The sequence below is a fragment of the Oryza glaberrima genome, chromosome 4 (assembly GCF_000147395.1).
Source record: "Oryza glaberrima chromosome 4, OglaRS2, whole genome shotgun sequence".
Classification (NCBI taxonomy): Eukaryota; Viridiplantae; Streptophyta; class Magnoliopsida; order Poales; family Poaceae; genus Oryza; species Oryza glaberrima.
Genome location: NC_068329.1, coordinates 8,464,162 through 8,479,864, shown reverse-complemented (window position 1 = coordinate 8,479,864; position 15,703 = coordinate 8,464,162). Strand labels below are relative to the sequence as shown.

Genomic DNA, 15,703 nt, shown 5'->3' with positions numbered 1-15,703 from the left:
AAATTTTGTCACAAAATAGATTGGTTCAAGATTTCTGTTATAAGCAGTTAACTGGTGCATTAATGTATCAAACTTCTCCACATAATCAGACACAGAAGCAGTTTGAACAATATGAATCCATTGTCTTATCAACGCCTGGTGATGGTCCCTGGTGAACCTAGAGCACACTTGCTCACAAAATTCCACCCAAGTAACACCCAACAAAGTCTGGCGAACTGACTGTAACCAAAAAGCGGCGTTCCCAGAAAAATTCAGAGTGGCTACTTTAACCCAATTGCGGGGATGAATTCCATAGACACCAAAATACTGTTCACAGTTTGCCTTCCACATTTGAGGATTCTCCCCGGTGAACTGAGGGCAAGTTATGGGTGGCACCGACCCACTCAATTCACTCCAACCATACCCATCCCCAAACTCTGGTGAAGCGGAATCAGGAGTACCATCAGGTGAATTAAATTGGGGATCGCGTTTACCTTGCAAGAATTGGGTCGATGTCGAGCGATTGATGCTGAATTGCTCATCCTTGACCTTGCGAGAGACACCTCCCCTGGCCTGCTGCATCACCGTGTCCTCTAGATGCTCAACCTTGTCACTCAACGAGATGAGTGCCATGTTAAGATCCTCAACTTTCTTCTCCACCTCCGGGATCTTGGCTTCCACAACCTTCTTCATCTCCAAGTACTCGGCCCTTGTCCTCTCATCCGCCGCCTCCCTCTTCTTCTCATTCTCCGCGATCGTCTTCATCAACAACTCGAATTGGTTGGATTGCGCCATGCTTCCAGTGTATCTCTCATGCTGGTGGATCGAACCACTAAAACTCTCCCCAAATCTAGCGAACTAGAAGAAGGCAAGTTTCCTTTTCGCGGGCCGATCTGAAGATCACCCAATCCTTCTCTGGAATTTTACCGCCTGATCAAGGGATTGCGAGTTTAGTGCGGCTTTGATACCAAGTTGTGAGATCTAGTGAGAAAATTGGAAGGAATTTGAGAGGAATCAGTAGTTGCTTGTATTGAAAGGAAGAAACACGATACAAGTTCTCGATCCAACAGGATCAAGCCTTCGCCGCCATCGCCACCAACCGTGTTCTACCAGCCTACCGAAACCTTCTCCTCGTTGTTCTATTTATTACAGAGTTTAGCCAGAATTCAGCCAGCTCACGCAAGCCAACTCACGCACGCCTCTGCCTGTCAATCACGTACGCGCGTCCTCCCTCGTTGTCTCATTCTGGGCCACAATACTTGAGGTTCTTCTTCCTGGGCCGAACTGGGCCTGATCGTCCCTGCCTCGGTTGAGTCTAGCCTGGCTCCTTGCCCTGTAGCTCATCCGGCAACGTCTTGTCTTCAGTGTTCTTCACAGAGGGTTCGTCAGCCTTTACCAAAGGATGGCTGACAGTCAGCTATATGCAAGCTAGGCCAAGGTGCTAAATATATCACCTGAGATCATGTTAGATTGGTTCGACATCAAGATAGATTTGGTGGTGGCCCAAACTAGGATTAATAATCCACGGTTGTTATATTAATTAATCTACGGTTATGATCTTATAATCCATCAAATCAACGGTTAGTTCTTTCTGATTAAGATGAGAGCTCCTAAAAAGTGCCCGATTAGTATATGTATAGATAGATGTCAACTTATTACATCCATAGATATAATTACATCAAACTTTAATTCTTCATACTAAGTAATATAATGAAGCAGTCCCCAAAGTCACTTCTTGAATTCCTACTTCGTCTTCCGCTTGAGAGCAACCCCAAGCTCCTTGACCTTAACACGCAACTGACATTTGACAAAAAGGGGATCAATTATCATTTGGAATTCATGGAATATATATATAATACCTAAGAGAATGATCTCCACCTCCATGTAAGATAGAACCTCCCCCTCGAGATCCTTATCGTCGTTGTCAAAGTCTTTCAAACATATTTTCATACGTGGATATATGAACTCATAAAGGTATTCATTATCCTTCATTTAACAGCAAAGCAGGGTCACAATAAAAAAGATATAAATGCATCCCATAGCACATTAAATTCATAACAATTAACTTGTATGCATTGATCATCAATCATCCATGAATATAAACTTTTCAACTCTGATCATGGTTATTCACTCATCTGTGAAATTGAATGTACTTGTGCAGATTGATGAACGACATCACACATTGAAACAATAATTACTTGTTGATATACTCTAAACCATAATAAGAAATACATGAATGAACATTATCTAGGGCGATGTGTGCTTGATATGACTAGCCTTGTTGATGCGGGCCACATCTGCAATGTCGGCCTTGTCGTCGTCGTCGACATCGACGTCGGTCGGCATCACCTTCGCCTTGGTGGCTGACGACCCAGGCGTGGACGAGATGCGGCGGGTGAAACCCGGTGTTTGTGAGTTGGGCTAGTACCGGCGTGTGGACGCCGACCCCGGCGTGGTCGACGGGAAGTGAGGTATGGTTGCCGTCGTCGTCTCCCTGGTCAATGGGCGGGCGGCGGGTGGACGCGAGGTAGGGTTGACCCATTCGTCGCCCTTGTCGTCGTCCTGGCTGAGCTCGAGGTGTTGGAGTTCCGGCGTGTGGACGCCGACCCCTCCGTGCTTGAGTGGAGACGGCCTAGTTTGGCCGACGGCCCTGACGGTGCAGGACTCCTCGAGAATCGGCCAAACGCATCGCGCTCCTAACGCTGGGAGTTCCGGGCGACCCATCAGTTCGAGTTCGTCGGAAGTGGGGTTTTGGGGGAGGATGAAGCGGCGAGGAAGATGCGTTGAAGGTTGATGGGACGGTTTTGGTGAGGATAGCCTGGGGCCGTGAAGAGTGCAGAGCAGACGAAGGGGCGAAGTGGCGTGAAGGACGAGGGGCGGGCATCTACAAATACAAATATTTGAGAACCGGTCTCACTTACCTATGGGGCCACCGAGGTATGGGACCTACTGATGTGTCCATGGCTACTATGGATACAACCGTTGGTCACATCATGAATCAACAAGAAGACATCAAGATCAAGTCCTACATGTGCTGCAATCTGATTCGGCCACGTGCTACATACGTGCTTCGTTTTGGGCCAGTGAGTACTTGATGGAAAGCTCTCAAAGTCTTATTTCCAACGGAACCAGCCTTATCTTGGAATTCCATCCCGTTTGGCCGCAATCATAGAAGCAAGGTGCTACGTTACCAGTAATGGGCCTATAGGCTTGTAACTACGTCTGGGACCCCGGCCCATGTGGGGCCCATGTGGGGTGTGCCCCGATCTCGTGGAGCACGACCCTTGGACCATCTTGGTCGTCCTCCCACCTCTATAAATAGTTAGGTACCCCTTCAGGGTTTCTGGGGTTTTGTTAGATTAAAGTTTAACCATTGCTACTTGCCTGCAGCGCGCGTGTCGGCTAGACCGTTCGTCTGCTTGTTCTTCGGAACCCCAACTTATCAATTGTACTCAACTCCTATTTGCAATTCAAATTGCTTTTATCTTGTTCTTGCTTGTTTCTTCGATTTTCTTGCAGGAATAAGGTTGATCTGCACCGGCAAGATCAACAACCCATGGAGAGGTGTATTGATCGCTAAGGCGCAACACAACAACGTCTCGTATGGTTGTAGTCGGGTCGTCAATGTTTCTCCCAAATAGTAGTTATCTACAACTCACCGAAAGATCGGGCCAACAACAGCCTTGAGTCTCTCGAGTGGAACTCAGGTTTATCAGGAATGAAAACAATCTGGCCCAGGTAGGGTCGGCCGAGGCCCAATAACTTAAGGTTGCCCGGACCCCAACAGTTCTTAGGAACACCCACTCGGGGAAATGCCCAATCTCCTTAAAAGACTAGTCCAATAGGGGAAGGGTGGCTCTCCCTTTTAAGGTGGCTTCCGCCTCTCTAGCTAAGCAAGGTAGAATTATTCAGAGGCTCACATGGTCGCTGCCCGACTTTTGCGTCTTTGCCGATGGGTAATAGTGGAGGATGACCTCATCATTCCCACCCCCTTAAACAAGGGCCCAGCTCTGATAATACCAAATGATAACAATCTGGCCTAGGTGGGGTTGGCCGAGGCCAAGAAATTAAGGTTGCCCAGACCCAACAGTTCTTAGGCACACCCATTCAGGGAAATGCCCAATCTCCCTAAAAGACTAGTCCGATAGGGGGCTCTCCCTTTTAAGGTGGCTTCCTCCTCCCTAGCTAAGCAAGGTGAGATTATTCAGAGGCTCACACGTACGGTCGCCGCCCGACTTTTGCGTCTTTGCCAGTGGGTAATAGTGGAGGATGTCCTCATCACCTACTGGATCTAATATCATCAGGTTTCTTTCCTACTTACAATTGATTTCTTGCAAATATTCTTATGTTGTATTTTGAGTCATAACATAAACATTTAATTCTTTTTTTGAGTCCCAATTAGGTAGTTCTTTTTTTTTCGTTCTCTTAAATTCGGTGAACATAATTCTTATTAATAGGACATATGGTAAATGCGTGTCTCAGTTTAGTTGGGCAGCAAGTTTATAGGTTACATGTATTTTTGCAATTTTACAACTCCACATAATATAATGACAAATTTTCAATCAATGATTTTGCATGTTACAATGTATTTCATTGCCAGTTCAATTACACCAAAATCTCTCAAAACATACCCCAATATGAACATATCATTAGTGTAACCCCCTGGTAAGTTAATATTATCCACAGCGCTAATAAAAATGAAATCAATCATGAATATGCCGTTCTGATCAACAGTACTATCTCACATGAAATAACCCACACCATAAGGACCATAAATATATTTGGTTGCATCAAATTAACATAAGATAAAAGCAGTACTGAACATATAGTTTCGATAATCGGCCTTATAGCACCAATTGCATAGTGCTGAATAGTACAAAGCATTAAGTTTGTATCGAAAATAAACTTTACAGCCCTATAGAGTCAGGGTAAAAAGGGCTACGCAGAGCCTGAATACTCCACAGGATAGATCTATTCATCATCAGAATCTAAGACTATTACCTTGCTGACATCCTCAGGAAGCACATCACTTACATTGACATGCACATTTTCAACAGAGTTTGGGGAAGCAGGCTGGATGGAATTCTTCATAGCATCATAATGGGCAGTGGGAGGCTCAGGTTTAACTCCAGACCACTTCTTGGGTGATTCTTGGTTCGTGAGGACGAAGGGCTTGAGGAAGAAGATGGAGTAGTTCTGGCGTTGAGGGCTATGAGAGCGTGAGTTTCGTTGAGAGAGAAGGAAACAAAAATCGGAGATTGGGAAGGAGTAGATATGGCCACCCAGCGCCCTTTCGCTTGACGGTTTGAACAGTGCAGGGCCGAACGTGTCAACCTTAGTACTACATATTTCCTTTCATCAGAATATATTTTTCCTTGCAATTTCCATTCCTTCCATCACGTTCCTTTTAATTAAGTTTATACTAGTAATTTGTCCGTGCTAACGCTACGGTATCATAATACTTATTTTCAACGAATTACATGCTAGTAAAAATATTTTTCCTACAATCCGTCCGATTGAGCTTTAATTCGATCTAGGTTACATTAAGGCAAAGTATAATAATTATATTGCCTAAAAATATTAATTGAAGACCGTCAATAATTATATCAAATCACTTCAATACCAATATATATATAAGACAATATACATCCACACAAAAAAAATTGAGGATAAATTACATATTCCAAGCAATTCCACAGCCTCTCAATCATGGTACCGATAATACCCAGTATTTAACACATGGATCTAGTCTCATGGAGGTGGCAAAATCTAGAATTACTAACACACTGACACACCACTATAACCACTACAGTGAAATGAACACACTGAGTTATCGAAACAACAGTGAAATGAACACATTGAGTTATCGAAACAACAGTCAACACTTCTTTTTTCCATCTCTTATTCAGTCAAGCATATTTGACACCTGCAGTAAGCTATGTGCATCTTTACAAGATCAGTAAAGATCGGTGCTCTCAGGGTCAATTGCGTTCGTAAGACGTAATTTGTCTACACACGTCTTGTAATTATCAAAATAAATCAGTTCAGTAAAAAAATAATTAGTTTTGTAAAGAAAAATAATTTTCTTATAGAGTAACTCTCCTGCTTCATCCTCAAAATGACTTTTAAGAAGCTACATGGATATAAATATATTTGTATTACCTAGCAAGTAGCAGTGCAAAACATGATCAAGAGAATCAGGGATCCTAAGCCACTGGTTCAAAATGTGCCATCAATGGGGCTCTCCTACATTTGAAACAATCATCCACTGTTTCTCCTTTTTGATGCCAGTCAATGACACAACAATAAAAATGCTCAATGTGATAAAGAGAGAATTCCATTCGCACCATTCACGTCTACACAAGCCTGCTACAGAGTAAACATATATTTTTCGTAGGTAAAAAAGTTCCATCAAGCAGCTGTCCATAATGAGAAAGAGCATCCAATCAAGCTGTGTGACATTGTCGAAGAGGGAGGAAATGTCAACCACCTCTGTGTGATTAACCCCATAAAACACAGCTTTGAACAAAACTCTATTCAGTAAAGGAAGCATATGAAGAACCAGTAAAGTTAAAAACAAGAAATATATTAGCTTCATGCTAGGGAATTTCTGTACAAGTGTGGTGCACTGTCAGGACGATAGCAAAGAATAAAGAAGTATGTCGGTGAAGCTGCCGTGCTTGATGTCAGGCCACTCCAACCATTTAATCCAACTTTAATCAAATCATTCCAAATTATCTATCAAATTAATCAATTCAAACCAATCATGTCGCCTCCCACTTCAGCTATTTGTTAACTCTATCAATGCTAGAATGTACTGAGTTTGTCATGCATATTTGTCATGCATATTGTGAAATGTTTTGCAAAGGAATTGCTACATGCTATTCTAGAAGAAATTGGGCATGATGTTTTTTGCTTGCTAGTTGATGAATCAAGAGATGTTTCTTGCAAAGAACAAATGGCAGTGGTCTTGGGATATGTTGATAAATATGGAATTGTGAGAGAGATTTGTTGGTCTTGTCCATATGACTGAAACAACTTCTGCCTATCTCAAGTCTTCTATTGATGCTCTATTTGCAGAACTGAAGCTAAGTCTAAAGCAAGTTAGAGGGCAAGGATATGACGGTGCTAGCAATATGCGAGGTGAGTTCAATGGTTTGCAATCATTGATCATGAGGGAAAATAGTTAAGCTTATTATGTTCACTGTTTTGCTCTCCAACTCCAATTGGTTCTTGTGGGTATTGTGAGAAAACATAAAGGCGTTAGTGATTTTTTTACTAAGATTTCCATCTTACTGAATGTGGTGGGTGGATCATCTAAGAGAAGGGATTTGATTAGAGATATTAATGTTAAAAGAAATGAGTAAGGCATTGGGTTGTGGGCAACTTCAAACTGGAACCGGGTTGAATCAAGAGCAATGTCTTAAGAGACCTGGGGATACTCGATGGAGTTCCCACTATAAAACTCTCAAAAGTTTGGTTGGCATGTTTGCTACAATAGTCAAAGTGCTAGAAATTGTGGAAAAAGACAAAAATGATTGGAAAATTAGAGATCAAGCATCGAATCTTTTGGAGTACTTCCAATCTTTTGATTTTGTCTTCTATTTGCACCTCATGTTGACTATATTAACAATCACAAACAGCTTGTCACTAGCATTGCAACGGAAGGATCAAGACATAGTGAATGCTATGAAATGTGTAAAGTCAACTAGGCTCAATTTGGATGAGCTTAGAAGAGAAAAGTGGGAGAAAGTTCTAGATGAAGTCTCTGACTTTTGTGACAAGTATGATATTGTCAAATTGGAAATGGAAAATACATATATTGATCCCAAGAAGCGTAGGCATAAATCCGGAATTACAAACAAGCATTACTATCAAGTGGATTGTTTTAATGATGTTATTGATTGGATACTTCAAGAGCTTGACAATCGCTTCAGTGAGACAAGCTCTCAATTGCTTATTTGCTCATCGGCTTTTAGTCCAAGAGACTCATTTCATGATTTCAATATAGAGAATTTGATGAGTTTAGCAAAATTGTATCCTAGTGATTTTAATTCTAGAAATTTGAGGGACCTTAGCCACCAACTTGGTCTCTACATCGCTGATGTGAGGGATGATGGTAGATTCTCCAATATACAAAACTATTGTCGAGCTTTCTCAAATAATGGTGGAGACAAGAAAACATCTTTGTTATAACTTTTAAAACTTGTACTTGTATTGCCCGTCGCTACTGCCACAGTTGAGAGGTGCTTTTCAGCTATGAAGAATGTGAAAACATATTTGCGCAATAAAATTGGTGATGAGTACTTAAGTGATAGCCTTATTTGTTATGTGGAGAAAGAAGAAATGAAGAAAGTCACCAATGAGGCCGTTGTTCGTCGCTTCATGAAAATGCAAGGACACAGATTTGATGATGATTGAAGGTCATGATTGTATCTAAGTGCGCTAGATTCTACTTTTTATTTGAAAAATGAGAACTGATTTTGATGTTAACTTGTTTTAGGTTATCAAATCATCGTCGAGGATGTTGAGATAATGAAATAGAACGGTGTTTGCTTATGTTTGCATATGCAGATCATCTTTTGCTCATGGGTTAGTAACCAATTCTCAATTATCAATGTTATTAGTGGATTTCTTAATTTTGAAAAACAATGTTTGTCACTTTTTTTATTTTATTGATGCATGTGTGTCTCTACTGTTGATGTAAAAAATTATTAATCAACGGTTCTATCGAAAATGTAGCTTGAAGTTATATATATATTGATATACTTGTGGCAAAATCTCGAACCCCCCTCCATTTTGCTCTAGCTTCGCCACTGATGTTGTGCATATTTACAATCTGAAACTAAACTAAGATACATATTCAGATTCTGGAATATATATCATGTGCTGAATCTGAAATAGCATATGATGGGCAACACAGTGCACCATTTGTTTTCATGGCAGATGATAACATCTACACCATTTGGTTTCATGGCAGGTGAATATACATGCACTATGATACTCTAGAGCATCCCTTAATCCAACAGTTCAAAATAAGAAAAATGATCCATTTACTGAACCTCTTCGTCTTATTCCATCACACAAATAGAGAACAGGAAGAGGAAAAGAAAACCTTGATGGGGCTACCAGGCTGAGAGGCAGTAGGTGGTAGGGTCAATGACATACAGTAAGACGAAGCCGACGGGTTAGAGCCGACGATCATCTGGGTCAGCTGGGAGGAGAGGACGGCTGTAAACAAATGCTATGTGATCAATGTCATGCTTTCAATTAAAAGTATACCAAAACTCAGAAGATTTACTATAAATTTGCCATGCTGTAAAGTGGTTTCGTAGCTTGTAAGTAGTGCCATCCCATCAAATCCCGTCATGCCTTAGGACATGTAAGTATGTAACTCTTGAATCATATCATCGAGCAGTAGGAAGCATATACACAAAGCATACAACCCATAAACTTATAACAATACAAGCCCAACCAGATCCATTTTAATGCCAACTTCAAAGTTGGGACTCAGTTGCAAATAAAAAAAATCGTATATTATCCCTGTATAAGTGTATCATGTTAATCATGTGAAGAAGCTGGCTGTACCTTCAATTCAGAGAATGAGATTGTGAGGGACAGTAGCAGCTGTTCGCAGTGATACTGGGATGGATAATCACCGGTGATGCCGTAGTCTGAAATGACGGCGAGGCGACGCCCTTGACAGCAGTTGTTCTCAGTAATTGTGCTCCACTAAGAGTCAACTAAAAAAAAAGCATTACATCTATCTGAAGCATGATTCACAGTCTCTGAAGTCACAACTTGTAAAATGTGACAGTAAAAATTGCAACCAGTTGCTATAGAAAAATATAAATGTTCGCTTCAAAGATCTTAAACTAATAAACTCCAAACAAAGATACAGTTGATCAACTCCAAGAGATAGTGTATACAGAACAATAAAATCGCATTAAAAAGAATTCAGTAATCTGAGGAAACATGCAAAGTTCAGATAAGTTCATAAACCCCTTCAGACAAGTTCATATATAACCACAGTTGCTTGCATTTCAAGTTCTGCATTTCAGACAAGTTCTGCATCTGCATTTGCATAAACTTAAACACATTGATTGACTATCTTTATTGAGCGATATAATCCAAAAAAAAAGGCACAACAAATGGGTTTATAGCCTATCCAATATTACACAAGTAACCCAAACATGGACGTGCAATTGTCAAATTGTGAGCAGAACCATTAGATAAATTGTGACGAGGCAACACATATGGCAATTGTCAAATTGTGAGCAGAACCATTAGATAACTATATCATATAATGCCTATAAGTGCTACTTTCAGATTCAGCATATGCAGAGACATAAAACAGTTAGGCAAGTATTGCTCTTAAATAAGTACAAATGGAACCCTGTAAAAACACACATGCATGCCAAGTCCGGCATTACTGGAAAACCAGAGCTCTCTTTCTTGTAATATAAATTAACTTTGAACCTAAACATGTAAGCCACATTGCTGGGAAAAAATGTGAGCACCAATAACATTAGTTAATGTACAAGATATAAATGGCTGCATGAATTTACTCCGCTAGCTGCAAAAAAACAACTTTGCAAGATAACATTTTATTTTACTGAAACCATATTCTTGTTTACTTATTGAAGGGAAACCATAATTCCCTGTACGGGCAAGCTCTAGTGGCACAAAACATGAAATTTAGATGGGGTTGGGGGTGAATACCTGAGATGGGGTCGATCAGCAGGATTTGCACCCGCTCAGAGAAGGGGAGTCGGTGACGGTGGACACTGAAGGATGGGCTACGACGCCACGCTACGGCGATAATTGATAATGCGAATCAATAAAGAGAAGATAAGTTATATGTATTAACAATCACTCATATAATATGGTATTTTTATGATTCACATATAGAATTAAAAGGATGTCACACATATAATATGATATTTTTAAGATTGACACGTAGAATTAAAAGGTAAAATATTTAGGGACGGAGGGAGTATATGAGTACAACCCCTTTAATTCACACTCAAAGAAAGAGATAAGTGCCGCACTTGAATTACTAAATAACATATGTTTTGAGGTAATACACTCCAAAACAGCGTCCATCATCACATAGGAATAGAAATCACATTTTCGTGGCCAAAGTAGGAAAATAGGAATTAATGTAGTCCATCGGATCAGCTGAACCAATCCATGTTCATATGACAGATCCATGAGAAGGTGCAGATATCATGCAATACAGTGCATCGCATTTTGCAATAACTGATCTACCGTAGTGTTGTTCAATTGAGAATCATACACATGTTGTTTGAAAAGAATCAAAATCCAAACCCTAGCTAGCTGCACAAAATATGAAATTTAGATGGGGTTGGGGGTAAAATACCTGAGATGGGATTGATTGGAGAAGAGGATCCGGCGAAGGATGGGCGCGACGCGGGTTGTGGAGGCGGCGCGGGATGGCCACGGTGAAGTCAGCGACGGTGGCGACGGTTGGCTGTGGAGGCGGCGCGGGTGTCCAGCGATGCCAGTTGAGGCGGAGGCCGAGGAGACGCGAGGGGACGAGAGAGCGCGAGGAGATGCGGCGGGAGACCGGATCGGCGGCGGCGGGCGATGCCGGTTGAGGCGAAGGGCGAGGAGACGCAAGGGGGAGGCGCACGGCGGCGAGGGGGCGAGAGAGCACGAGGAGATAGCGGCGCTGATGGTGGCGGATGCGGAGACAGCGCGAGGAGAGGAGATGCGGCGCGCGGTGGGAGATGCGGGAGAGGGAGCATCGGATGGACCTCGTCTGTTGATTTTTGGACCATTGGATATGTGATAGGATGAATGAGTAATGAGTAAAACGAGGGTAATAGATATGAAATTGTTGATGTAAAAACACGAGGAACTGGAAGATCTGCTTAACTCCAGTGTAGGTCCAAAAGCTTGCCTTTAGGTATATGAGCGTGCCAGTTGATTTGATCATGCAATCAACAAGAGATAAAGATAAAGAAACCGCGGTTAAATCCATAAACTATAGCCGATCGGCTAGTTGCCGATGACGTACCATTTATCTTTGAGCCGATGTCATATGTAGATCGATCGGCGGTCATGAATAAATAAAAAGGAACTAAATCTACTCGATCGGCTGCAGATATTAACAGTATATAATCCTTATGACGATATATACTTAAATCAAGTGATTGGGACAGATCGGACGCCATGTTGAGATAGTATAAATCACTTAGATCGAAATATATACTAACAACAAGACTATATGATCTAGCATGTATCGGCTAATACTCCGATACCACTCTATATTAAGATATTAAAGTAAGTAGAATATACCAAACGAAAGCTTATTATACTTAAATACAACAAGATCTTAACATAAAGGGAAGATTTGGCATGTCAATCAAGCACATAAGATAAATGCAGTCAAATCAGGTAAGATCGGCTGAAACCCCGATGCTACCCTAATCGGCAACCAAAGGCAGGCTAGAGATTGAGATTCTAATCACGACTCATAAGATCAACTGATGCAGCTATAAGTATAAGAAGAAGGACAATATCTAGACAATCAAGCCGTTGGATGTTTCAAAGAGTGGTTGATATCCTATGTAATCTAAGTCAATGTTGGTATTTAACCTAATCAGCTACCTTCTAATAACAGACGTTAGCCGATTTAAGGTTAGATAGCGATATTGCCGGAGATTATATAAGATATATGATAACTTCTACGAATTACATAAACAAGATTAAAGTATCATAAAGATGGAAGCACTAACACCGAGAACACAAGCCACCATAACAAGGTTTACCTCTTAGTTGAAGATCGAAACCGATGCAGCTCAACCCGAAAGCAAGAACTCGTCGAAACAAAACGAAAGTAAAAGGGTGGCGATGCGCCGAGATTGTATTGAACGTGTGTTAGATTGATTACATGGGGCTCGGGGTCTATTTATACCTGAGATTACAAAATATGTCCATATCGGACACGACTTTTATCTCTAACAAACTCTAAGATACCATAAGTCTTTGCGGCAGACTTTTGCCCAAACATATCTCTAAGGAAATTACATGAAATATCCTAATAAATATATACAATTGCCTTCTCAGGACTCTATCCATGCATGGCAATCCTCATGAAGCATATTAACTCAACCCGACAATGTACGCCGTGTCGCGGTGATGTCGTTTTCCGCCAGCCCGTCGACTGTGCCATCGGCCGAGTATGCAGAGGTAAGTATCCATCGGCTGGATCCCCTTCTCTCATGCTGTAGATCAGTTTTTCCTTGTTCTCATCTTGTTTTCTTCTTCTCTATTCTCATCTGCATCTATAGCACTTGTCCAATCTGGTAGCAATTCCAGGATTGTCACACGAGAACCACTATTTTCTTGGTCTGACCGGCAATCTCAACCCCACTGAATTCATCATCGCTGAAACCAATAGAATCCCCTTTAGATTGGCCAACCCTAACCTAGGGCACTGGAAAAATACCTTCAAGTCTTGGCCATCTCTTGAGAAAACCTCCCCTGAGAAAAGCCGGGCTACGTGCTACAAGTGCGTATCGGCTAGCAAGCAGGTTCACTGGGACGAAATCGGAATCAGCCAAGCACTCGCTCTCACCATAGTGAATTCGGCTAAAGATGAACCCTTGATGGCTGCCGCCACCTATTTCTGGTACAACACCATCAATGCCTTCCTTTTCAACAAAGTCACATCAATGCCTTCCTTTTCAACACCATCAACACCACCCAACTATAATCTACATCACCATGATTACTGGATTAGATGTGACTTCATCGGCTAGTCCTATGAGCCTAAACACCAAGAACCAATTTGACTTCAGGACCAAGAGCATAGGTGGTTGGTCTGGTTATGTGGTAGCATATATGGGCAAAGGACCTGTCACTCCCCGAGAACATGTAGCCTTCCTACTGATGTGGCTTGAAAAATTCCTTTTCTGTGGATCAAGTTGCGGCCCCACAACCAACTGGCAATTTTTAGCCGAAGCCCTAGAATCCAAAAGGCAATTTCCTCTGGGCAAGATCCTTCTCGGCTACCTATATCAAACACTGAACAATGCATCAGCCAAGATTGCTGTTGGCTCAATTGTTGGTGCGGGAGGACCATGGTGGCTACTGCAAACTTGGCTAAATCTGGTAGCCATGAAAGCTGTCAATCGACCATCTGTGACGGAAGCTGAATTTTCAAGATTAGAGCTGATTACAGATGATGATGGAGAAGAGCGTACCCATCGCAAATGTATGACCTATGCACCAGCCGATGCTGGAGCAAAGTTATTAGCCAAATTGCTCAAGGACTGGTTCTGTAGCTTTTATGAAGGCTTTCAAAATGATGCTCGGGTTTGGTTCCCTTACGACGACTCAGTAAATCTTGAACTCCCATTAGATTTTAGATTCGAAAATATCAATCATGAGAGATACCAAACGTCGGCATTCATCAAGGGAGAAACATACATGTTTCTTATGAATTTTATCACCCAATGAGCTCTGCTAGACAGTTTGGGATGGGATAGCTACCAATCGGCTTGTTCTTTGCCGATACAATCCAATGCCGAGGAGAAATTTCATCAACCCTGATGATGGATCGGCTACTCAACATCCCAGGACCTCCTTTGGGTAGCATTGAGAACATAGAGCTGGCAAAGTTCAGGAACAAAAGCTTCAACACATGGTGGGGAGAATGGAAACAACACATATTCCATCAGTCGGCTTCTATGTACATGACAGATCTGTTTCCTGATGTTGTCCCTCAGGGACATCTTTGCTTTGCCAATTTCATTTGCATAATTGTTAGCTGACTTAAATCTTGACTGACTTCTCCTTGTCTTGTAGACAACAGAATCTTCTTCTTCACACAAAAGCAACAGTGGCGGGGATATAGAGTATGCTCCAGGCCTCTTGCCAAATGGTGGTGGATTAACTCCTCCAGTCATCGGCTACCATGCCCCCAAGACTTCAAGTCTGCTTCAAGGGCAAATGAGAGAACCAGCCGATGTTGGCAGGAAAAGAAAGATCAAGACACCGGCAATTGATCCATCGGCCCTAGATCCCAAGAAGAAGGCCAAGAAGCACAAACCCAAGCCAGCCGATGACTTGCCCACCTTGGATCCATCCATCGAGCAAGCTCTAGATGAAGAAGAGATTGAAGAGGATGTTGATCAAGCTACAGCCGAAGTAAGTGATATAGAAAAAACTCCGTCGGCTTCACCCAAACGAACTCCTCCAACTCCTTCTGCCCCAGCTCATTTCTCAAGGGTAAACAACTCTCCTTGATTTCCTTTTACAACTATTTTATTCATAGCCAATTGCACATAGATTTTATACTTGCAGGAAATGAAGACTGTTGTGAGGAAGAAATCAGCAGCAACAACTCTTAAACCAGCTCCACCGGTAAAATTGTTTTTTGAAACTCTAATTATAGCCCATATGAACTAACACTTGCTTGTCCTTTCAGCCTCCTCCTCCCCCTTCACCTCCTATACAACAAACATCAAGCGATTGAACTCCATTGGCAGAAGTCATGGTGTTGAGGAAGAAGAACAACCAGTTGTTCCTGCTATCCCAGTAAGTCTCTCTTTAACACAAGGTCTTAGATCGGCTATATTTGTTTGTCTTCAAATTGTTGTCTTGCAGACCTTAGCCGATCTATTCTGTTTTCATATCAAAGATTCCTTTGATGAAACAGAAGAAGATACCACTAGCAAAGCTTTAGCCCCTC

General features: G+C 41.8%; 1 long non-coding RNA gene across 1 annotated transcript; it reads right to left on the bottom strand.

Annotated features, from left to right (window-relative positions):
* Window positions 1-8,718: 8,718 nt before the first annotated feature.
* Window positions 8,719-11,761, bottom strand: LOC127772143 (uncharacterized). The gene is made up of 4 exons (XR_008017290.1): window positions 11,363-11,761; window positions 10,702-10,791; window positions 9,568-9,722; window positions 8,719-9,210 (listed from the first exon to the last, which is right to left on the bottom strand). It is a non-coding gene; the product is annotated as an uncharacterized LOC127772143 (long non-coding RNA).
* Window positions 11,762-15,703: the final 3,942 nt, after the last annotated feature.